This window comes from Brassica napus, chromosome C6 (assembly GCF_020379485.1).
Source record: "Brassica napus cultivar Da-Ae chromosome C6, Da-Ae, whole genome shotgun sequence".
In the NCBI taxonomy this organism is placed as follows: Eukaryota; Viridiplantae; Streptophyta; class Magnoliopsida; order Brassicales; family Brassicaceae; genus Brassica; species Brassica napus.
This window is the reverse complement of record NC_063449.1, coordinates 42838487-42865948: the sequence shown is the minus strand read 5'-3', so window position 1 is coordinate 42865948 and position 27462 is coordinate 42838487. Positions and strand designations below refer to the sequence as shown.

The 27462-nt window shown below is 33.7% G+C and overlaps 1 long non-coding RNA gene across 8 annotated transcripts; it reads right to left on the bottom strand.

Moving 5' to 3' along the window:
• On the bottom strand, window positions 1–27187 carry LOC111206807. 8 transcript variants are annotated; one of them, XR_007325284.1, is made up of 7 exons: window positions 27085–27187; window positions 22136–26494; window positions 16921–21280; window positions 11706–16065; window positions 6491–10850; window positions 1276–5635; window positions 1–420 (listed from the first exon to the last, which is right to left on the bottom strand). It is a non-coding gene; the product is annotated as an uncharacterized LOC111206807 (long non-coding RNA). The 8 variants fall into 8 exon arrangements; XR_007325280.1 differs by lacking the exon at window positions 27085–27187 and having other exon boundaries at window positions 16842–21280; window positions 22136–22259; XR_007325281.1 differs by lacking the exon at window positions 27085–27187 and having other exon boundaries at window positions 11627–16065; window positions 22136–22259.
• Between the last annotated feature and the right edge of the window lie 275 nt (window positions 27188–27462).

The window sequence follows — 27462 nt, the reverse complement described above, 5'->3', positions numbered from 1 at the left end:
GTATTTACATTCTTAATTAGCCACACGAAATACATAATATCAGCTTCTGGTAATACAACAGTTGAGTATAAACACTAAACCCAAGTTACGGAAATATAAACCCCAATACATAGGGAAACCACATCTTATGAAAATATAAACCTCATGACCACATGGAATATGCAGTGAAAAACGTAGATACAAATTTTAGAGTGACATGTATATATTGTTGTACCTTTTCCATTCCATATACTGTATACTATGTCACTTGGATATAAATCTAATGGGGGAGTGGTAAACTACTACACCTTATCCTCCAATGCACTCTTTATCACTTCAATCCAACGGAGATTGAAATAGTTGTTAACCCTTTTCTTGCCAGTGGGTTCACAACCTGTCTCAAACAATCCACTTGGAAGCTCTAACTCGTCCATAACAAACCTGGATGTTATCAAAAAAAGATAGACAAAGAGTGAGGATGGTTCATCGTGGCAAATGCAATATATAAAAGAACAATGAGCTAAACAGAGGATGAACCGGGAGAAGAATGGAAAATCATTATGAGTGACTTTACTATTCGATATGAAATGGAATACTTTGAAAGGCATACTATTTGATTTGTTTAGAATATCTGAATACTATTCCACTTGTTAATAATAGGAACAACAAAACGTACATGAAGAACCTACTAATCAAACCACACCCAAACACCAATTGCAGCAAATCAAGAATAATGAAAACCTATAGTCTACGACATACAATGATATAGTGGGTGACGAATACTATTACATTTGAAATAGAAACCGGATCCTGAAACTCATACTATGTGTACTGACAGGATAATTCTATTGAATGATATGCTACAATCTGCACATGAATTACTAGACCACTTATTTAGAATATCCGCATACTATTCTAGTTGTTAATAATATGAACAGTATAACGTACATTAAGCATCTACTACTTAAACCACACCCACATACCAGTAGCAGCAAAGCAAACATAATGAAAACTTATACTATACTACATACAATGGTTGAGTGGTTGTCGAATACTATGACATTTGAAATGGAAACCGAATCTGAAAATTCATACTATGTGTACTGACAGGATAATTCTAAGGAATGATATTCTACACATCTTCATATGAATTACTACACCACATAGTTCACAGCATCGACATGAAACAATTCAAATTTAAAGTTCACAGCATCTACATGAAACAATTCAAATTTAAAGATGCATGGTTTTATGGATTACGCTCCTGTTTCTTTTCTCTAGAAACATTCTCTCAACCTCTTAGTCTTTCATGCACCGCGATGCTTTAGCCATATATAGCGCATTATGTTTTTTTTTTATTACTTCTATTTTTTCAATAATAGTTTTGATTGTTATGAATACTGGTTCATAAATCATAACTCCCTTTCTCTCTGTGATTTCCCTCAATTTTAGATTATCTATTTCCTTATTGGTGTTGCTTGATTTTCTAATAATAGGGAAAAATGAGAAGTGTACCGTAAACTGAGGGATATCTATTTGTGAATTCTTCTATAATCAATGGTTATCATTGAATTCATTTTATAGCCATACTGTCTTTCATCTCTATCTTCAATTTATATAAAGCAAACTTTTTTCATTTATTCACCAGAACAAAAGTTCTCAACTCCAGAGAATCCAAAAACCATAAAAGAATACCTGCTAGTCCTTTTTCAATCCTCCAAAAATGAATACAAAACAATCTAAATTGATGTTTTTCTTCTTAGCCCTAATCTTCACGGCATTGTCGGAAGCAGCAGCTAAAGTGGAATATTGTTCGACAGGGGCCATAGATAAAGTGCCGGGATGTTATGATTCGTTGAAATTAGCAGCGGAAAATGATTACAGATGGGTAAGAAACGATTGTTGCAAAGTGGTGTACTCATTTCCTCATCATTGCTTATTGCCTGTCATGAATCGCCGACATAAGGATATTAACTTCTTTAAAAAGATTTGTGATAATGTTTACGGACCGATATAACTTTTATGTAACCCATCATTTCAGTGATAAATAAAACAAAATGAAATTGAAGTTCTTCCTACATCAGTATAAGGATATAAAACAAAATGACATAATTAAGGATATTAACTTCTTTAAAAAGATTTGTGTTAATGTTCACGGACCGATATTACATGTACATCCCCAGAGATGGATCCAAACTGCCAATCAGTATATTCTTAGCTCACTTAAAACATTATAACGGAACGAATGATCCAGAAAGCAAATTCATTCACGAGATGCATAGAAACCCATATAGAATCAAATCAAAACAAGCAGTGCGAATATGATTCGATTCTTTGGAACCCGTCACGCATTCTCCGAGGTAACCTTTCTTCACCAGCATCCCCATCAAATCTAGCCATTCGGGTCATGGGTGAGAGCTTGAATTATCAACCAAACTTGATCTGGCAATCTCGGAGTTTTGGGTTTTAGCTAGATCGTGGATATGTTGTGTGTCACGGCGTTGACTGGTTTTGGGTAGAGGATGGTTCGACGAAGTACTGTTGCAAAAACCATCGTCACGTTTTGCCTATTGGCATCTTCAAAATCATTTGTGTTAATACGGTCGGACCAAGTTATAACTTTTGTATAACCCATTTTCAGAGTTAAAGTTCATAATAAAAGAGATAAATTTCAATGTACAGTACATGTACATTTTCTTTTCTGCAGAAATTAGTGCCCCCACATGTATGCTAAGTTCTAGGGATGTTGTTATGGACAAAAAAACCCGACCCGGCCCGAACCCGAATTAAACCTGTCCAAAAAATACCATAAACTAAAAAACCCGAAAACCCCGAGTATCATTAGGGTAATCCGCGAAAAACCCTAAAACTTTAGGGTTACCCACGGATTACCCGCGAAAAACCCTATCTATTGTTTTTTTCTAAGTTTTGTGGGTTTTTAGTTAAAATTTTATATTTGCTCAAAAAGTTAAAATTTCATAATTTTAAATTAAATTTATATGCTTTCAATATTTAATTTTAATCATGTTTTGTATATAATTTGATTCATTTTCAATTTGCAAATTTATTTTTTGTAAAAAGTAACAAATAAATTTTTCAGCATTCATAATTTTTAATTTGAAAATTTATACTAGCATAATGTATGTAAATAAATAAGTTTTATGACACATTCTTGTCATCTTTTTCAGAATTTTTATTCTGTTTTAGCAACAAAAAGAAACAAAAAAAGAAAGAAAGAAAGAAAGAACCCCACATCTATTCTTCTAAATTTATTATAAAAATGGTTTATACCCACTAACAAAACCAACCAATGATCTATAGCACAAAGATAAAACCCACTGACATTGACTTTTCTTTTGCAAAATTCAAACTTTTTTCAGTACAGTAGCGACGAACACTCGGCAAGTTCTTGTGACGGATATGAAGTTTATTCAAAACAGAGTATCTATTTTTTTCTAGAAACTTTCAACAAGAGGAACAAACCCTACAGGCAAATACTTAGAGACAAGTAAATATTATGATACTGTCTTATCTCAGAACGACCTAAACGAAACTCAAAGGGAGGCAAACGGATGGTTAGAGGGAGAGAGAAAAAAAAGGCTTATTTTCGTAATAGCCATATTTCATAGAGAAATCAAGAGAATGAACATGATTTTGACAGAATGTAGTGACTGTCTTTTTGCCATCATTCCAGCCGGTTATACTCTTCTTAGTAACAGGTACCCGGTTCCTTCACATAAAGTAAACGACATGGTGATTTTGTGACCCATAGTAACAATGAGAGAATTTTGGAAGCGCGTGAAATGAAAATCAAAAGAAGAAAAATATGCAGAGAGAGGAATAGATGAAAAACGAAAGTGTAAAAGAAACAACGTTAAACAAACGGAGAATGCAAAAATCGTATTACCATACTATATATTTTACATAGAGTAGTAGAAATACAAATATAGTTCCAATTCAAATAGCATATACATAATATAGCGACAGTTGATGTCAGCATAAATAAACTGATGCACTTACTCAGTCACCCAACTTGGAAATAGAACATCTCCGCTCAGTCACCCAACTTATGCTTGTTCTATTTCATATGAGGGTATTTACCATTCTATCTGCAAGAAATATAATAGATTTACAGTTTATTATTTACTAATTTAATCACGAACAAAGACGGTGAAGTGTGCGGTTGGGGAGAGGCGATGATGTAATTAGTGCAATAAATTTGCAATTGTGGGTTACAGCTCTTCCATATTAAAGAGTAGGGAAAAGCCACGTAGAAAGTTAGATTTACTGAAGATATTTTTACTGTGGAGAGGTAAACGAGTGGTGGAAATGAGCACCGCTAATCTTAAATGGTGAAGTGAAAGAAAACCATAAATGGTGTATTCCATATAATAATCATTGTAATCTATGTGAAGACCCTCAGAAGCAACAAAGTGAAGGAAGTTACAGATTCACTGTTTGGAAGCAAGAAGGGGTAAGTTCGTGTGAGAATATTCTAATAAACCTAGTTTCATAGGAAATTTACTCTTTTCTGATACAATAATACTATTCTGAATCTGTAATGGAATAAATTTTGAAATATAAATGGATTTTCACTTACTTTTAATTGCAGATGAATAGCGAAGATAAAGTTTTACTGGTTGTTGGATCTTGGGTCAGTGGCATACATAAAAGATGGGTGTTCGAACCAGACCATTCCTTCATTGGTGAGCACTACATTAACCTCTACCGTGATATGAACATGTCTGATTTAGTCAGAGGAGTAAGAGAGAAGATAGATCCAACTTATGAAGGAGTCCAATTGAAACTATCTTATCAATACTACACTTGACATTAAACACTAGCTGCAGAGTACATCATGTATATATTTAAGTATTATAATGGGAGCTTGGAGACATGTATTTACATTCATAATGAGCCAGATGAAATACAAAACTAACTGAGGTGATAATAGAACAATTGAGAGTAATCACTAAACCCAAGTTAGGGGAATATAAACCCCAAGACATAGGTAACGGAACCCAAACCTTTTTGAAATTAAATCCACCTGGCATACTAGGGGACATATGTATTTAGACGCTTCATGAGCAAAATAAAATACAAAGATAGGGGTATGATAATAGAACACTTGACATCAAATACTAAACCCAAGATAGGGAAATATAAACTCCAATCCAGCACAGAGAAGCGAAATCTTTGGTAAACTAAATATGCGTGCATTAATACACAGAGATAAGTATTTACATTCTTAATTAGCCACACGAAATACATAATATCAGCTTCTGGTAATACAACAGTTGAGTATAAACACTAAACCCAAGTTACGGAAATATAAACCCCAATACATAGGGAAACCACATCTTATGAAAATATAAACCTCATGACCACATGGAATATGCAGTGAAAAACGTAGATACAAATTTTAGAGTGACATGTATATATTGTTGTACCTTTTCCATTCCATATACTGTATACTATGTCACTTGGATATAAATCTAATGGGGGAGTGGTAAACTACTACACCTTATCCTCCAATGCACTCTTTATCACTTCAATCCAACGGAGATTGAAATAGTTGTTAACCCTTTTCTTGCCAGTGGGTTCACAACCTGTCTCAAACAATCCACTTGGAAGCTCTAACTCGTCCATAACAAACCTGGATGTTATCAAAAAAAGATAGACAAAGAGTGAGGATGGTTCATCGTGGCAAATGCAATATATAAAAGAACAATGAGCTAAACAGAGGATGAACCGGGAGAAGAATGGAAAATCATTATGAGTGACTTTACTATTCGATATGAAATGGAATACTTTGAAAGGCATACTATTTGATTTGTTTAGAATATCTGAATACTATTCCACTTGTTAATAATAGGAACAACAAAACGTACATGAAGAACCTACTAATCAAACCACACCCAAACACCAATTGCAGCAAATCAAGAATAATGAAAACCTATAGTCTACGACATACAATGATATAGTGGGTGACGAATACTATTACATTTGAAATAGAAACCGGATCCTGAAACTCATACTATGTGTACTGACAGGATAATTCTATTGAATGATATGCTACAATCTGCACATGAATTACTAGACCACTTATTTAGAATATCCGCATACTATTCTAGTTGTTAATAATATGAACAGTATAACGTACATTAAGCATCTACTACTTAAACCACACCCACATACCAGTAGCAGCAAAGCAAACATAATGAAAACTTATACTATACTACATACAATGGTTGAGTGGTTGTCGAATACTATGACATTTGAAATGGAAACCGAATCTGAAAATTCATACTATGTGTACTGACAGGATAATTCTAAGGAATGATATTCTACACATCTTCATATGAATTACTACACCACATAGTTCACAGCATCGACATGAAACAATTCAAATTTAAAGTTCACAGCATCTACATGAAACAATTCAAATTTAAAGATGCATGGTTTTATGGATTACGCTCCTGTTTCTTTTCTCTAGAAACATTCTCTCAACCTCTTAGTCTTTCATGCACCGCGATGCTTTAGCCATATATAGCGCATTATGTTTTTTTTTTATTACTTCTATTTTTTCAATAATAGTTTTGATTGTTATGAATACTGGTTCATAAATCATAACTCCCTTTCTCTCTGTGATTTCCCTCAATTTTAGATTATCTATTTCCTTATTGGTGTTGCTTGATTTTCTAATAATAGGGAAAAATGAGAAGTGTACCGTAAACTGAGGGATATCTATTTGTGAATTCTTCTATAATCAATGGTTATCATTGAATTCATTTTATAGCCATACTGTCTTTCATCTCTATCTTCAATTTATATAAAGCAAACTTTTTTCATTTATTCACCAGAACAAAAGTTCTCAACTCCAGAGAATCCAAAAACCATAAAAGAATACCTGCTAGTCCTTTTTCAATCCTCCAAAAATGAATACAAAACAATCTAAATTGATGTTTTTCTTCTTAGCCCTAATCTTCACGGCATTGTCGGAAGCAGCAGCTAAAGTGGAATATTGTTCGACAGGGGCCATAGATAAAGTGCCGGGATGTTATGATTCGTTGAAATTAGCAGCGGAAAATGATTACAGATGGGTAAGAAACGATTGTTGCAAAGTGGTGTACTCATTTCCTCATCATTGCTTATTGCCTGTCATGAATCGCCGACATAAGGATATTAACTTCTTTAAAAAGATTTGTGATAATGTTTACGGACCGATATAACTTTTATGTAACCCATCATTTCAGTGATAAATAAAACAAAATGAAATTGAAGTTCTTCCTACATCAGTATAAGGATATAAAACAAAATGACATAATTAAGGATATTAACTTCTTTAAAAAGATTTGTGTTAATGTTCACGGACCGATATTACATGTACATCCCCAGAGATGGATCCAAACTGCCAATCAGTATATTCTTAGCTCACTTAAAACATTATAACGGAACGAATGATCCAGAAAGCAAATTCATTCACGAGATGCATAGAAACCCATATAGAATCAAATCAAAACAAGCAGTGCGAATATGATTCGATTCTTTGGAACCCGTCACGCATTCTCCGAGGTAACCTTTCTTCACCAGCATCCCCATCAAATCTAGCCATTCGGGTCATGGGTGAGAGCTTGAATTATCAACCAAACTTGATCTGGCAATCTCGGAGTTTTGGGTTTTAGCTAGATCGTGGATATGTTGTGTGTCACGGCGTTGACTGGTTTTGGGTAGAGGATGGTTCGACGAAGTACTGTTGCAAAAACCATCGTCACGTTTTGCCTATTGGCATCTTCAAAATCATTTGTGTTAATACGGTCGGACCAAGTTATAACTTTTGTATAACCCATTTTCAGAGTTAAAGTTCATAATAAAAGAGATAAATTTCAATGTACAGTACATGTACATTTTCTTTTCTGCAGAAATTAGTGCCCCCACATGTATGCTAAGTTCTAGGGATGTTGTTATGGACAAAAAAACCCGACCCGGCCCGAACCCGAATTAAACCTGTCCAAAAAATACCATAAACTAAAAAACCCGAAAACCCCGAGTATCATTAGGGTAATCCGCGAAAAACCCTAAAACTTTAGGGTTACCCACGGATTACCCGCGAAAAACCCTATCTATTGTTTTTTTCTAAGTTTTGTGGGTTTTTAGTTAAAATTTTATATTTGCTCAAAAAGTTAAAATTTCATAATTTTAAATTAAATTTATATGCTTTCAATATTTAATTTTAATCATGTTTTGTATATAATTTGATTCATTTTCAATTTGCAAATTTATTTTTTGTAAAAAGTAACAAATAAATTTTTCAGCATTCATAATTTTTAATTTGAAAATTTATACTAGCATAATGTATGTAAATAAATAAGTTTTATGACACATTCTTGTCATCTTTTTCAGAATTTTTATTCTGTTTTAGCAACAAAAAGAAACAAAAAAAGAAAGAAAGAAAGAAAGAACCCCACATCTATTCTTCTAAATTTATTATAAAAATGGTTTATACCCACTAACAAAACCAACCAATGATCTATAGCACAAAGATAAAACCCACTGACATTGACTTTTCTTTTGCAAAATTCAAACTTTTTTCAGTACAGTAGCGACGAACACTCGGCAAGTTCTTGTGACGGATATGAAGTTTATTCAAAACAGAGTATCTATTTTTTTCTAGAAACTTTCAACAAGAGGAACAAACCCTACAGGCAAATACTTAGAGACAAGTAAATATTATGATACTGTCTTATCTCAGAACGACCTAAACGAAACTCAAAGGGAGGCAAACGGATGGTTAGAGGGAGAGAGAAAAAAAAGGCTTATTTTCGTAATAGCCATATTTCATAGAGAAATCAAGAGAATGAACATGATTTTGACAGAATGTAGTGACTGTCTTTTTGCCATCATTCCAGCCGGTTATACTCTTCTTAGTAACAGGTACCCGGTTCCTTCACATAAAGTAAACGACATGGTGATTTTGTGACCCATAGTAACAATGAGAGAATTTTGGAAGCGCGTGAAATGAAAATCAAAAGAAGAAAAATATGCAGAGAGAGGAATAGATGAAAAACGAAAGTGTAAAAGAAACAACGTTAAACAAACGGAGAATGCAAAAATCGTATTACCATACTATATATTTTACATAGAGTAGTAGAAATACAAATATAGTTCCAATTCAAATAGCATATACATAATATAGCGACAGTTGATGTCAGCATAAATAAACTGATGCACTTACTCAGTCACCCAACTTGGAAATAGAACATCTCCGCTCAGTCACCCAACTTATGCTTGTTCTATTTCATATGAGGGTATTTACCATTCTATCTGCAAGAAATATAATAGATTTACAGTTTATTATTTACTAATTTAATCACGAACAAAGACGGTGAAGTGTGCGGTTGGGGAGAGGCGATGATGTAATTAGTGCAATAAATTTGCAATTGTGGGTTACAGCTCTTCCATATTAAAGAGTAGGGAAAAGCCACGTAGAAAGTTAGATTTACTGAAGATATTTTTACTGTGGAGAGGTAAACGAGTGGTGGAAATGAGCACCGCTAATCTTAAATGGTGAAGTGAAAGAAAACCATAAATGGTGTATTCCATATAATAATCATTGTAATCTATGTGAAGACCCTCAGAAGCAACAAAGTGAAGGAAGTTACAGATTCACTGTTTGGAAGCAAGAAGGGGTAAGTTCGTGTGAGAATATTCTAATAAACCTAGTTTCATAGGAAATTTACTCTTTTCTGATACAATAATACTATTTTGAATCTGTAATGGAATAAATTTTGAAATATAAATGGATTTTCACTTACTTTTAATTGCAGATGAATAGCGAAGATAAAGTTTTACTGGTTGTTGGATCTTGGGTCAGTGGCATACATAAAAGATGGGTGTTCGAACCAGACCATTCCTTCATTGGTGAGCACTACATTAACCTCTACCGTGATATGAACATGTCTGATTTAGTCAGAGGAGTAAGAGAGAAGATAGATCCAACTTATGAAGGAGTCCAATTGAAACTATCTTATCAATACTACACTTGACATTAAACACTAGCTGCAGAGTACATCATGTATATATTTAAGTATTATAATGGGAGCTTGGAGACATGTATTTACATTCATAATGAGCCAGATGAAATACAAAACTAACTGAGGTGATAATAGAACAATTGAGAGTAATCACTAAACCCAAGTTAGGGGAATATAAACCCCAAGACATAGGTAACGGAACCCAAACCTTTTTGAAATTAAATCCACCTGGCATACTAGGGGACATATGTATTTAGACGCTTCATGAGCAAAATAAAATACAAAGATAGGGGTATGATAATAGAACACTTGACATCAAATACTAAACCCAAGATAGGGAAATATAAACTCCAATCCAGCACAGAGAAGCGAAATCTTTGGTAAACTAAATATGCGTGCATTAATACACAGAGATAAGTATTTACATTCTTAATTAGCCACACGAAATACATAATATCAGCTTCTGGTAATACAACAGTTGAGTATAAACACTAAACCCAAGTTACGGAAATATAAACCCCAATACATAGGGAAACCACATCTTATGAAAATATAAACCTCATGACCACATGGAATATGCAGTGAAAAACGTAGATACAAATTTTAGAGTGACATGTATATATTGTTGTACCTTTTCCATTCCATATACTGTATACTATGTCACTTGGATATAAATCTAATGGGGGAGTGGTAAACTACTACACCTTATCCTCCAATGCACTCTTTATCACTTCAATCCAACGGAGATTGAAATAGTTGTTAACCCTTTTCTTGCCAGTGGGTTCACAACCTGTCTCAAACAATCCACTTGGAAGCTCTAACTCGTCCATAACAAACCTGGATGTTATCAAAAAAAGATAGACAAAGAGTGAGGATGGTTCATCGTGGCAAATGCAATATATAAAAGAACAATGAGCTAAACAGAGGATGAACCGGGAGAAGAATGGAAAATCATTATGAGTGACTTTACTATTCGATATGAAATGGAATACTTTGAAAGGCATACTATTTGATTTGTTTAGAATATCTGAATACTATTCCACTTGTTAATAATAGGAACAACAAAACGTACATGAAGAACCTACTAATCAAACCACACCCAAACACCAATTGCAGCAAATCAAGAATAATGAAAACCTATAGTCTACGACATACAATGATATAGTGGGTGACGAATACTATTACATTTGAAATAGAAACCGGATCCTGAAACTCATACTATGTGTACTGACAGGATAATTCTATTGAATGATATGCTACAATCTGCACATGAATTACTAGACCACTTATTTAGAATATCCGCATACTATTCTAGTTGTTAATAATATGAACAGTATAACGTACATTAAGCATCTACTACTTAAACCACACCCACATACCAGTAGCAGCAAAGCAAACATAATGAAAACTTATACTATACTACATACAATGGTTGAGTGGTTGTCGAATACTATGACATTTGAAATGGAAACCGAATCTGAAAATTCATACTATGTGTACTGACAGGATAATTCTAAGGAATGATATTCTACACATCTTCATATGAATTACTACACCACATAGTTCACAGCATCGACATGAAACAATTCAAATTTAAAGTTCACAGCATCTACATGAAACAATTCAAATTTAAAGATGCATGGTTTTATGGATTACGCTCCTGTTTCTTTTCTCTAGAAACATTCTCTCAACCTCTTAGTCTTTCATGCACCGCGATGCTTTAGCCATATATAGCGCATTATGTTTTTTTTTTATTACTTCTATTTTTTCAATAATAGTTTTGATTGTTATGAATACTGGTTCATAAATCATAACTCCCTTTCTCTCTGTGATTTCCCTCAATTTTAGATTATCTATTTCCTTATTGGTGTTGCTTGATTTTCTAATAATAGGGAAAAATGAGAAGTGTACCGTAAACTGAGGGATATCTATTTGTGAATTCTTCTATAATCAATGGTTATCATTGAATTCATTTTATAGCCATACTGTCTTTCATCTCTATCTTCAATTTATATAAAGCAAACTTTTTTCATTTATTCACCAGAACAAAAGTTCTCAACTCCAGAGAATCCAAAAACCATAAAAGAATACCTGCTAGTCCTTTTTCAATCCTCCAAAAATGAATACAAAACAATCTAAATTGATGTTTTTCTTCTTAGCCCTAATCTTCACGGCATTGTCGGAAGCAGCAGCTAAAGTGGAATATTGTTCGACAGGGGCCATAGATAAAGTGCCGGGATGTTATGATTCGTTGAAATTAGCAGCGGAAAATGATTACAGATGGGTAAGAAACGATTGTTGCAAAGTGGTGTACTCATTTCCTCATCATTGCTTATTGCCTGTCATGAATCGCCGACATAAGGATATTAACTTCTTTAAAAAGATTTGTGATAATGTTTACGGACCGATATAACTTTTATGTAACCCATCATTTCAGTGATAAATAAAACAAAATGAAATTGAAGTTCTTCCTACATCAGTATAAGGATATAAAACAAAATGACATAATTAAGGATATTAACTTCTTTAAAAAGATTTGTGTTAATGTTCACGGACCGATATTACATGTACATCCCCAGAGATGGATCCAAACTGCCAATCAGTATATTCTTAGCTCACTTAAAACATTATAACGGAACGAATGATCCAGAAAGCAAATTCATTCACGAGATGCATAGAAACCCATATAGAATCAAATCAAAACAAGCAGTGCGAATATGATTCGATTCTTTGGAACCCGTCACGCATTCTCCGAGGTAACCTTTCTTCACCAGCATCCCCATCAAATCTAGCCATTCGGGTCATGGGTGAGAGCTTGAATTATCAACCAAACTTGATCTGGCAATCTCGGAGTTTTGGGTTTTAGCTAGATCGTGGATATGTTGTGTGTCACGGCGTTGACTGGTTTTGGGTAGAGGATGGTTCGACGAAGTACTGTTGCAAAAACCATCGTCACGTTTTGCCTATTGGCATCTTCAAAATCATTTGTGTTAATACGGTCGGACCAAGTTATAACTTTTGTATAACCCATTTTCAGAGTTAAAGTTCATAATAAAAGAGATAAATTTCAATGTACAGTACATGTACATTTTCTTTTCTGCAGAAATTAGTGCCCCCACATGTATGCTAAGTTCTAGGGATGTTGTTATGGACAAAAAAACCCGACCCGGCCCGAACCCGAATTAAACCTGTCCAAAAAATACCATAAACTAAAAAACCCGAAAACCCCGAGTATCATTAGGGTAATCCGCGAAAAACCCTAAAACTTTAGGGTTACCCACGGATTACCCGCGAAAAACCCTATCTATTGTTTTTTTCTAAGTTTTGTGGGTTTTTAGTTAAAATTTTATATTTGCTCAAAAAGTTAAAATTTCATAATTTTAAATTAAATTTATATGCTTTCAATATTTAATTTTAATCATGTTTTGTATATAATTTGATTCATTTTCAATTTGCAAATTTATTTTTTGTAAAAAGTAACAAATAAATTTTTCAGCATTCATAATTTTTAATTTGAAAATTTATACTAGCATAATGTATGTAAATAAATAAGTTTTATGACACATTCTTGTCATCTTTTTCAGAATTTTTATTCTGTTTTAGCAACAAAAAGAAACAAAAAAAGAAAGAAAGAAAGAAAGAACCCCACATCTATTCTTCTAAATTTATTATAAAAATGGTTTATACCCACTAACAAAACCAACCAATGATCTATAGCACAAAGATAAAACCCACTGACATTGACTTTTCTTTTGCAAAATTCAAACTTTTTTCAGTACAGTAGCGACGAACACTCGGCAAGTTCTTGTGACGGATATGAAGTTTATTCAAAACAGAGTATCTATTTTTTTCTAGAAACTTTCAACAAGAGGAACAAACCCTACAGGCAAATACTTAGAGACAAGTAAATATTATGATACTGTCTTATCTCAGAACGACCTAAACGAAACTCAAAGGGAGGCAAACGGATGGTTAGAGGGAGAGAGAAAAAAAAGGCTTATTTTCGTAATAGCCATATTTCATAGAGAAATCAAGAGAATGAACATGATTTTGACAGAATGTAGTGACTGTCTTTTTGCCATCATTCCAGCCGGTTATACTCTTCTTAGTAACAGGTACCCGGTTCCTTCACATAAAGTAAACGACATGGTGATTTTGTGACCCATAGTAACAATGAGAGAATTTTGGAAGCGCGTGAAATGAAAATCAAAAGAAGAAAAATATGCAGAGAGAGGAATAGATGAAAAACGAAAGTGTAAAAGAAACAACGTTAAACAAACGGAGAATGCAAAAATCGTATTACCATACTATATATTTTACATAGAGTAGTAGAAATACAAATATAGTTCCAATTCAAATAGCATATACATAATATAGCGACAGTTGATGTCAGCATAAATAAACTGATGCACTTACTCAGTCACCCAACTTGGAAATAGAACATCTCCGCTCAGTCACCCAACTTATGCTTGTTCTATTTCATATGAGGGTATTTACCATTCTATCTGCAAGAAATATAATAGATTTACAGTTTATTATTTACTAATTTAATCACGAACAAAGACGGTGAAGTGTGCGGTTGGGGAGAGGCGATGATGTAATTAGTGCAATAAATTTGCAATTGTGGGTTACAGCTCTTCCATATTAAAGAGTAGGGAAAAGCCACGTAGAAAGTTAGATTTACTGAAGATATTTTTACTGTGGAGAGGTAAACGAGTGGTGGAAATGAGCACCGCTAATCTTAAATGGTGAAGTGAAAGAAAACCATAAATGGTGTATTCCATATAATAATCATTGTAATCTATGTGAAGACCCTCAGAAGCAACAAAGTGAAGGAAGTTACAGATTCACTGTTTGGAAGCAAGAAGGGGTAAGTTCGTGTGAGAATATTCTAATAAACCTAGTTTCATAGGAAATTTACTCTTTTCTGATACAATAATACTATTTTGAATCTGTAATGGAATAAATTTTGAAATATAAATGGATTTTCACTTACTTTTAATTGCAGATGAATAGCGAAGATAAAGTTTTACTGGTTGTTGGATCTTGGGTCAGTGGCATACATAAAAGATGGGTGTTCGAACCAGACCATTCCTTCATTGGTGAGCACTACATTAACCTCTACCGTGATATGAACATGTCTGATTTAGTCAGAGGAGTAAGAGAGAAGATAGATCCAACTTATGAAGGAGTCCAATTGAAACTATCTTATCAATACTACACTTGACATTAAACACTAGCTGCAGAGTACATCATGTATATATTTAAGTATTATAATGGGAGCTTGGAGACATGTATTTACATTCATAATGAGCCAGATGAAATACAAAACTAACTGAGGTGATAATAGAACAATTGAGAGTAATCACTAAACCCAAGTTAGGGGAATATAAACCCCAAGACATAGGTAACGGAACCCAAACCTTTTTGAAATTAAATCCACCTGGCATACTAGGGGACATATGTATTTAGACGCTTCATGAGCAAAATAAAATACAAAGATAGGGGTATGATAATAGAACACTTGACATCAAATACTAAACCCAAGATAGGGAAATATAAACTCCAATCCAGCACAGAGAAGCGAAATCTTTGGTAAACTAAATATGCGTGCATTAATACACAGAGATAAGTATTTACATTCTTAATTAGCCACACGAAATACATAATATCAGCTTCTGGTAATACAACAGTTGAGTATAAACACTAAACCCAAGTTACGGAAATATAAACCCCAATACATAGGGAAACCACATCTTATGAAAATATAAACCTCATGACCACATGGAATATGCAGTGAAAAACGTAGATACAAATTTTAGAGTGACATGTATATATTGTTGTACCTTTTCCATTCCATATACTGTATACTATGTCACTTGGATATAAATCTAATGGGGGAGTGGTAAACTACTACACCTTATCCTCCAATGCACTCTTTATCACTTCAATCCAACGGAGATTGAAATAGTTGTTAACCCTTTTCTTGCCAGTGGGTTCACAACCTGTCTCAAACAATCCACTTGGAAGCTCTAACTCGTCCATAACAAACCTGGATGTTATCAAAAAAAGATAGACAAAGAGTGAGGATGGTTCATCGTGGCAAATGCAATATATAAAAGAACAATGAGCTAAACAGAGGATGAACCGGGAGAAGAATGGAAAATCATTATGAGTGACTTTACTATTCGATATGAAATGGAATACTTTGAAAGGCATACTATTTGATTTGTTTAGAATATCTGAATACTATTCCACTTGTTAATAATAGGAACAACAAAACGTACATGAAGAACCTACTAATCAAACCACACCCAAACACCAATTGCAGCAAATCAAGAATAATGAAAACCTATAGTCTACGACATACAATGATATAGTGGGTGACGAATACTATTACATTTGAAATAGAAACCGGATCCTGAAACTCATACTATGTGTACTGACAGGATAATTCTATTGAATGATATGCTACAATCTGCACATGAATTACTAGACCACTTATTTAGAATATCCGCATACTATTCTAGTTGTTAATAATATGAACAGTATAACGTACATTAAGCATCTACTACTTAAACCACACCCACATACCAGTAGCAGCAAAGCAAACATAATGAAAACTTATACTATACTACATACAATGGTTGAGTGGTTGTCGAATACTATGACATTTGAAATGGAAACCGAATCTGAAAATTCATACTATGTGTACTGACAGGATAATTCTAAGGAATGATATTCTACACATCTTCATATGAATTACTACACCACATAGTTCACAGCATCGACATGAAACAATTCAAATTTAAAGTTCACAGCATCTACATGAAACAATTCAAATTTAAAGATGCATGGTTTTATGGATTACGCTCCTGTTTCTTTTCTCTAGAAACATTCTCTCAACCTCTTAGTCTTTCATGCACCGCGATGCTTTAGCCATATATAGCGCATTATGTTTTTTTTTTATTACTTCTATTTTTTCAATAATAGTTTTGATTGTTATGAATACTGGTTCATAAATCATAACTCCCTTTCTCTCTGTGATTTCCCTCAATTTTAGATTATCTATTTCCTTATTGGTGTTGCTTGATTTTCTAATAATAGGGAAAAATGAGAAGTGTACCGTAAACTGAGGGATATCTATTTGTGAATTCTTCTATAATCAATGGTTATCATTGAATTCATTTTATAGCCATACTGTCTTTCATCTCTATCTTCAATTTATATAAAGCAAACTTTTTTCATTTATTCACCAGAACAAAAGTTCTCAACTCCAGAGAATCCAAAAACCATAAAAGAATACCTGCTAGTCCTTTTTCAATCCTCCAAAAATGAATACAAAACAATCTAAATTGATGTTTTTCTTCTTAGCCCTAATCTTCACGGCATTGTCGGAAGCAGCAGCTAAAGTGGAATATTGTTCGACAGGGGCCATAGATAAAGTGCCGGGATGTTATGATTCGTTGAAATTAGCAGCGGAAAATGATTACAGATGGGTAAGAAACGATTGTTGCAAAGTGGTGTACTCATTTCCTCATCATTGCTTATTGCCTGTCATGAATCGCCGACATAAGGATATTAACTTCTTTAAAAAGATTTGTGATAATGTTTACGGACCGATATAACTTTTATGTAACCCATCATTTCAGTGATAAATAAAACAAAATGAAATTGAAGTTCTTCCTACATCAGTATAAGGATATAAAACAAAATGACATAATTAAGGATATTAACTTCTTTAAAAAGATTTGTGTTAATGTTCACGGACCGATATTACATGTACATCCCCAGAGATGGATCCAAACTGCCAATCAGTATATTCTTAGCTCACTTAAAACATTATAACGGAACGAATGATCCAGAAAGCAAATTCATTCACGAGATGCATAGAAACCCATATAGAATCAAATCAAAACAAGCAGTGCGAATATGATTCGATTCTTTGGAACCCGTCACGCATTCTCCGAGGTAACCTTTCTTCACCAGCATCCCCATCAAATCTAGCCATTCGGGTCATGGGTGAGAGCTTGAATTATCAACCAAACTTGATCTGGCAATCTCGGAGTTTTGGGTTTTAGCTAGATCGTGGATATGTTGTGTGTCACGGCGTTGACTGGTTTTGGGTAGAGGATGGTTCGACGAAGTACTGTTGCAAAAACCATCGTCACGTTTTGCCTATTGGCATCTTCAAAATCATTTGTGTTAATACGGTCGGACCAAGTTATAACTTTTGTATAACCCATTTTCAGAGTTAAAGTTCATAATAAAAGAGATAAATTTCAATGTACAGTACATGTACATTTTCTTTTCTGCAGAAATTAGTGCCCCCACATGTATGCTAAGTTCTAGGGATGTTGTTATGGACAAAAAAACCCGACCCGGCCCGAACCCGAATTAAACCTGTCCAAAAAATACCATAAACTAAAAAACCCGAAAACCCCGAGTATCATTAGGGTAATCCGCGAAAAACCCTAAAACTTTAGGGTTACCCACGGATTACCCGCGAAAAACCCTATCTATTGTTTTTTTCTAAGTTTTGTGGGTTTTTAGTTAAAATTTTATATTTGCTCAAAAAGTTAAAATTTCATAATTTTAAATTAAATTTATATGCTTTCAATATTTAATTTTAATCATGTTTTGTATATAATTTGATTCATTTTCAATTTGCAAATTTATTTTTTGTAAAAAGTAACAAATAAATTTTTCAGCATTCATAATTTTTAATTTGAAAATTTATACTAGCATAATGTATGTAAATAAATAAGTTTTATGACACATTCTTGTCATCTTTTTCAGAATTTTTATTCTGTTTTAGCAACAAAAAGAAACAAAAAAAGAAAGAAAGAAAGAAAGAACCCCACATCTATTCTTCTAAATTTATTATAAAAATGGTTTATACCCACTAACAAAACCAACCAATGATCTATAGCACAAAGATAAAACCCACTGACATTGACTTTTCTTTTGCAAAATTCAAACTTTTTTCAGTACAGTAGCGACGAACACTCGGCAAGTTCTTGTGACGGATATGAAGTTTATTCAAAACAGAGTATCTATTTTTTTCTAGAAACTTTCAACAAGAGGAACAAACCCTACAGGCAAATACTTAGAGACAAGTAAATATTATGATACTGTCTTATCTCAGAACGACCTAAACGAAACTCAAAGGGAGGCAAACGGATGGTTAGAGGGAGAGAGAAAAAAAAGGCTTATTTTCGTAATAGCCATATTTCATAGAGAAATCAAGAGAATGAACATGATTTTGACAGAATGTAGTGACTGTCTTTTTGCCATCATTCCAGCCGGTTATACTCTTCTTAGTAACAGGTACCCGGTTCCTTCACATAAAGTAAACGACATGGTGATTTTGTGACCCATAGTAACAATGAGAGAATTTTGGAAGCGCGTGAAATGAAAATCAAAAGAAGAAAAATATGCAGAGAGAGGAATAGATGAAAAACGAAAGTGTAAAAGAAACAACGTTAAACAAACGGAGAATGCAAAAATCGTATTACCATACTATATATTTTACATAGAGTAGTAGAAATACAAATATAGTTCCAATTCAAATAGCATATACATAATATAGCGACAGTTGATGTCAGCATAAATAAACTGATGCACTTACTCAGTCACCCAACTTGGAAATAGAACATCTCCGCTCAGTCACCCAACTTATGCTTGTTCTATTTCATATGAGGGTATTTACCATTCTATCTGCAAGAAATATAATAGATTTACAGTTTATTATTTACTAATTTAATCACGAACAAAGACGGTGAAGTGTGCGGTTGGGGAGAGGCGATGATGTAATTAGTGCAATAAATTTGCAATTGTGGGTTACAGCTCTTCCATATTAAAGAGTAGGGAAAAGCCACGTAGAAAGTTAGATTTACTGAAGATATTTTTACTGTGGAGAGGTAAACGAGTGGTGGAAATGAGCACCGCTAATCTTAAATGGTGAAGTGAAAGAAAACCATAAATGGTGTATTCCATATAATAATCATTGTAATCTATGTGAAGACCCTCAGAAGCAACAAAGTGAAGGAAGTTACAGATTCACTGTTTGGAAGCAAGAAGGGGTAAGTTCGTGTGAGAATATTCTAATAAACCTAGTTTCATAGGAAATTTACTCTTTTCTGATACAATAATACTATTTTGAATCTGTAATGGAATAAATTTTGAAATATAAATGGATTTTCACTTACTTTTAATTGCAGATGAATAGCGAAGATAAAGTTTTACTGGTTGTTGGATCTTGGGTCAGTGGCATACATAAAAGATGGGTGTTCGAACCAGACCATTCCTTCATTGGTGAGCACTACATTAACCTCTACCGTGATATGAACATGTCTGATTTAGTCAGAGGAGTAAGAGAGAAGATAGATCCAACTTATGAAGGAGTCCAATTGAAACTATCTTATCAATACTACACTTGACATTAAACACTAGCTGCAGAGTACATCATGTATATATTTAAGTATTATAATGGGAGCTTGGAGACATGTATTTACATTCATAATGAGCCAGATGAAATACAAAACTAACTGAGGTGATAATAGAACAATTGAGAGTAATCACTAAACCCAAGTTAGGGGAATATAAACCCCAAGACATAGGTAACGGAACCCAAACCTTTTTGAAATTAAATCCACCTGGCATACTAGGGGACATATGTATTTAGACGCTTCATGAGCAAAATAAAATACAAAGATAGGGGTATGATAATAGAACACTTGACATCAAATACTAAACCCAAGATAGGGAAATATAAACTCCAATCCAGCACAGAGAAGCGAAATCTTTGGTAAACTAAATATGCGTGCATTAATACACAGAGATAAGTATTTACATTCTTAATTAGCCACACGAAATACATAATATCAGCTTCTGGTAATACAACAGTTGAGTATAAACACTAAACCCAAGTTACGGAAATATAAACCCCAATACATAGGGAAACCACATCTTATGAAAATATAAACCTCATGACCACATGGAATATGCAGTGAAAAACGTAGATACAAATTTTAGAGTGACATGTATATATTGTTGTACCTTTTCCATTCCATATACTGTATACTATGTCACTTGGATATAAATCTAATGGGGGAGTGGTAAACTACTACACCTTATCCTCCAATGCACTCTTTATCACTTCAATCCAACGGAGATTGAAATAGTTGTTAACCCTTTTCTTGCCAGTGGGTTCACAACCTGTCTCAAACAATCCACTTGGAAGCTCTAACTCGTCCATAACAAACCTGGATGTTATCAAAAAAAGATAGACAAAGAGTGAGGATGGTTCATCGTGGCAAATGCAATATATAAAAGAACAATGAGCTAAACAGAGGATGAACCGGGAGAAGAATGGAAAATCATTATGAGTGACTTTACTATTCGATATGAAATGGAATACTTTGAAAGGCATACTATTTGATTTGTTTAGAATATCTGAATACTATTCCACTTGTTAATAATAGGAACAACAAAACGTACATGAAGAACCTACTAATCAAACCACACCCAAACACCAATTGCAGCAAATCAAGAATAATGAAAACCTATAGTCTACGACATACAATGATATAGTGGGTGACGAATACTATTACATTTGAAATAGAAACCGGATCCTGAAACTCATACTATGTGTACTGACAGGATAATTCTATTGAATGATATGCTACAATCTGCACATGAATTACTAGACCACTTATTTAGAATATCCGCATACTATTCTAGTTGTTAATAATATGAACAGTATAACGTACATTAAGCATCTACTACTTAAACCACACCCACATACCAGTAGCAGCAAAGCAAACATAATGAAAACTTATACTATACTACATACAATGGTTGAGTGGTTGTCGAATACTATGACATTTGAAATGGAAACCGAATCTGAAAATTCATACTATGTGTACTGACAGGATAATTCTAAGGAATGATATTCTACACATCTTCATATGAATTACTACACCACATAGTTCACAGCATCGACATGAAACAATTCAAATTTAAAGTTCACAGCATCTACATGAAACAATTCAAATTTAAAGATGCATGGTTTTATGGATTACGCTCCTGTTTCTTTTCTCTAGAAACATTCTCTCAACCTCTTAGTCTTTCATGCACCGCGATGCTTTAGCCATATATAGCGCATTATGTTTTTTTTTTATTACTTCTATTTTTTCAATAATAGTTTTGATTGTTATGAATACTGGTTCATAAATCATAACTCCCTTTCTCTCTGTGATTTCCCTCAATTTTAGATTATCTATTTCCTTATTGGTGTTGCTTGATTTTCTAATAATAGGGAAAAATGAGAAGTGTACCGTAAACTGAGGGATATCTATTTGTGAATTCTTCTATAATCAATGGTTATCATTGAATTCATTTTATAGCCATACTGTCTTTCATCTCTATCTTCAATTTATATAAAGCAAACTTTTTTCATTTATTCACCAGAACAAAAGTTCTCAACTCCAGAGAATCCAAAAACCATAAAAGAATACCTGCTAGTCCTTTTTCAATCCTCCAAAAATGAATACAAAACAATCTAAATTGATGTTTTTCTTCTTAGCCCTAATCTTCACGGCATTGTCGGAAGCAGCAGCTAAAGTGGAATATTGTTCGACAGGGGCCATAGATAAAGTGCCGGGATGTTATGATTCGTTGAAATTAGCAGCGGAAAATGATTACAGATGGGTAAGAAACGATTGTTGCAAAGTGGTGTACTCATTTCCTCATCATTGCTTATTGCCTGTCATGAATCGCCGACATAAGGATATTAACTTCTTTAAAAAGATTTGTGATAATGTTTACGGACCGATATAACTTTTATGTAACCCATCATTTCAGTGATAAATAAAACAAAATGAAATTGAAGTTCTTCCTACATCAGTATAAGGATATAAAACAAAATGACATAATTAAGGATATTAACTTCTTTAAAAAGATTTGTGTTAATGTTCACGGACCGATATTACATGTACATCCCCAGAGATGGATCCAAACTGCCAATCAGTATATTCTTAGCTCACTTAAAACATTATAACGGAACGAATGATCCAGAAAGCAAATTCATTCACGAGATGCATAGAAACCCATATAGAATCAAATCAAAACAAGCAGTGCGAATATGATTCGATTCTTTGGAACCCGTCACGCATTCTCCGAGGTAACCTTTCTTCACCAGCATCCCCATCAAATCTAGCCATTCGGGTCATGGGTGAGAGCTTGAATTATCAACCAAACTTGATCTGGCAATCTCGGAGTTTTGGGTTTTAGCTAGATCGTGGATATGTTGTGTGTCACGGCGTTGACTGGTTTTGGGTAGAGGATGGTTCGACGAAGTACTGTTGCAAAAACCATCGTCACGTTTTGCCTATTGGCATCTTCAAAATCATTTGTGTTAATACGGTCGGACCAAGTTATAACTTTTGTATAACCCATTTTCAGAGTTAAAGTTCATAATAAAAGAGATAAATTTCAATGTACAGTACATGTACATTTTCTTTTCTGCAGAAATTAGTGCCCCCACATGTATGCTAAGTTCTAGGGATGTTGTTATGGACAAAAAAACCCGACCCGGCCCGAACCCGAATTAAACCTGTCCAAAAAATACCATAAACTAAAAAACCCGAAAACCCCGAGTATCATTAGGGTAATCCGCGAAAAACCCTAAAACTTTAGGGTTACCCACGGATTACCCGCGAAAAACCCTATCTATTGTTTTTTTCTAAGTTTTGTGGGTTTTTAGTTAAAATTTTATATTTGCTCAAAAAGTTAAAATTTCATAATTTTAAATTAAATTTATATGCTTTCAATATTTAATTTTAATCATGTTTTGTATATAATTTGATTCATTTTCAATTTGCAAATTTATTTTTTGTAAAAAGTAACAAATAAATTTTTCAGCATTCATAATTTTTAATTTGAAAATTTATACTAGCATAATGTATGTAAATAAATAAGTTTTATGACACATTCTTGTCATCTTTTTCAGAATTTTTATTCTGTTTTAGCAACAAAAAGAAACAAAAAAAGAAAGAAAGAAAGAAAGAACCCCACATCTATTCTTCTAAATTTATTATAAAAATGGTTTATACCCACTAACAAAACCAACCAATGATCTATAGCACAAAGATAAAACCCACTGACATTGACTTTTCTTTTGCAAAATTCAAACTTTTTTCAGTACAGTAGCGACGAACACTCGGCAAGTTCTTGTGACGGATATGAAGTTTATTCAAAACAGAGTATCTATTTTTTTCTAGAAACTTTCAACAAGAGGAACAAACCCTACAGGCAAATACTTAGAGACAAGTAAATATTATGATACTGTCTTATCTCAGAACGACCTAAACGAAACTCAAAGGGAGGCAAACGGATGGTTAGAGGGAGAGAGAAAAAAAAGGCTTATTTTCGTAATAGCCATATTTCATAGAGAAATCAAGAGAATGAACATGATTTTGACAGAATGTAGTGACTGTCTTTTTGCCATCATTCCAGCCGGTTATACTCTTCTTAGTAACAGGTACCCGGTTCCTTCACATAAAGTAAACGACATGGTGATTTTGTGACCCATAGTAACAATGAGAGAATTTTGGAAGCGCGTGAAATGAAAATCAAAAGAAGAAAAATATGCAGAGAGAGGAATAGATGAAAAACGAAAGTGTAAAAGAAACAACGTTAAACAAACGGAGAATGCAAAAATCGTATTACCATACTATATATTTTACATAGAGTAGTAGAAATACAAATATAGTTCCAATTCAAATAGCATATACATAATATAGCGACAGTTGATGTCAGCATAAATAAACTGATGCACTTACTCAGTCACCCAACTTGGAAATAGAACATCTCCGCTCAGTCACCCAACTTATGCTTGTTCTATTTCATATGAGGGTATTTACCATTCTATCTGCAAGAAATATAATAGATTTACAGTTTATTATTTACTAATTTAATCACGAACAAAGACGGTGAAGTGTGCGGTTGGGGAGAGGCGATGATGTAATTAGTGCAATAAATTTGCAATTGTGGGTTACAGCTCTTCCATATTAAAGAGTAGGGAAAAGCCACGTAGAAAGTTAGATTTACTGAAGATATTTTTACTGTGGAGAGGTAAACGAGTGGTGGAAATGAGCACCGCTAATCTTAAATGGTGAAGTGAAAGAAAACCATAAATGGTGTATTCCATATAATAATCATTGTAATCTATGTGAAGACCCTCAGAAGCAACAAAGTGAAGGAAGTTACAGATTCACTGTTTGGAAGCAAGAAGGGGTAAGTTCGTGTGAGAATATTCTAATAAACCTAGTTTCATAGGAAATTTACTCTTTTCTGATACAATAATACTATTCTGAATCTGTAATGGAATAAATTTTGAAATATAAATGGATTTTCACTTACTTTTAATTGCAGATGAATAGCGAAGATAAAGTTTTACTGGTTGTTGGATCTTGGGTCAGTGGCATACATAAAAGATGGGTGTTCGAACCAGACCATTCCTTCATTGGTGAGCACTACATTAACCTCTACCGTGATATGAACATGTCTGATTTAGTCAGAGGAGTAAGAGAGAAGATAGATCCAACTTATGAAGGAGTCCAATTGAAACTATCTTATCAATACTACACTTGACATTAAACACTAGCTGCAGAGTACATCATGTATATATTTAAGTATTATAATGGGAGCTTGGAGACATGTATTTACATTCATAATGAGCCAGATGAAATACAAAACTAACTGAGGTGATAATAGAACAATTGAGAGTAATCACTAAACCCAAGTTAGGGGAATATAAACCCCAAGACATAGGTAACGGAACCCAAACCTTTTTGAAATTAAATCCACCTGGCATACTAGGGGACATATGTATTTAGACGCTTCATGAGCAAAATAAAATACAAAGATAGGGGTATGATAATAGAACACTTGACATCAAATACTAAACCCAAGATAGGGAAATATAAACTCCAATCCAGCACAGAGAAGCGAAATCTTTGGTAAACTAAATATGCGTGCATTAATACACAGAGATAATATTTACATTCTTAATTAGCCACACGAAATACATAATATCAGCTTCTGGTAATACAACAGTTGAGTATAAACACTAAACCCAAGTTACGGAAATATAAACCCCAATACATAGGGAAACCACATCTTATGAAAATATAAACCTCATGACCACATGGAATATGCAGTGAAAAACGTAGATACAAATTTTAGAGTGACATGTATATATTGTTGTACCTTTTCCATTCCATATACTGTATACTATGTCACTTGGATATAAATCTAATGGGGGAGTGGTAAACTACTACACCTTATCCTCCAATGCACTCTTTATCACTTCAATCCAACGGAGATTGAAATAGTTGTTAACCCTTTTCTTGCCAGTGGGTTCACAACCTGTCTCAAACAATCCACTTGGAAGCTCTAACTCGTCCATAACAAACCTGGATGTTATCAAAAAAAGATAGACAAAGAGTGAGGATGGTTCATCGTGGCAAATGCAATATATAAAAGAACAATGAGCTAAACAGAGGATGAACCGGGAGAAGAATGGAAAATCATTATGAGTGACTTTACTATTCGATATGAAATGGAATACTTTGAAAGGCATACTATTTGATTTGTTTAGAATATCTGAATACTATTCCACTTGTTAATAATAGGAACAACAAAACGTACATGAAGAACCTACTAATCAAACCACACCCAAACACCAATTGCAGCAAATCAAGAATAATGAAAACCTATAGTCTACGACATACAATGATATAGTGGGTGACGAATACTATTACATTTGAAATAGAAACCGGATCCTGAAACTCATACTATGTGTACTGACAGGATAATTCTATTGAATGATATGCTACAATCTGCACATGAATTACTAGACCACTTATTTAGAATATCCGCATACTATTCTAGTTGTTAATAATATGAACAGTATAACGTACATTAAGCATCTACTACTTAAACCACACCCACATACCAGTAGCAGCAAAGCAAACATAATGAAAACTTATACTATACTACATACAATGGTTGAGTGGTTGTCGAATACTATGACATTTGAAATGGAAACCGAATCTGAAAATTCATACTATGTGTACTGACAGGATAATTCTAAGGAATGATATTCTACACATCTTCATATGAATTACTACACCACTTAGTTCACAGCATCGACATGAAACAATTCAAATTTAAAGTTCACAGCATCTACATGAAACAATTCAAATTTAAGAAACCCTCACACAACACGGGAAAACTCAAACCCTAAAAAATTTTAAGAAATTCTGACCTCCGAGGATGGAATTCCGTCACCGGAAGTATGGTATCCCGGTTCCTTCACGATGATACAGACAACAAGTAAAAACCCTAATTTTGACGAGATGGAAAAATCAAATCAGAGAAA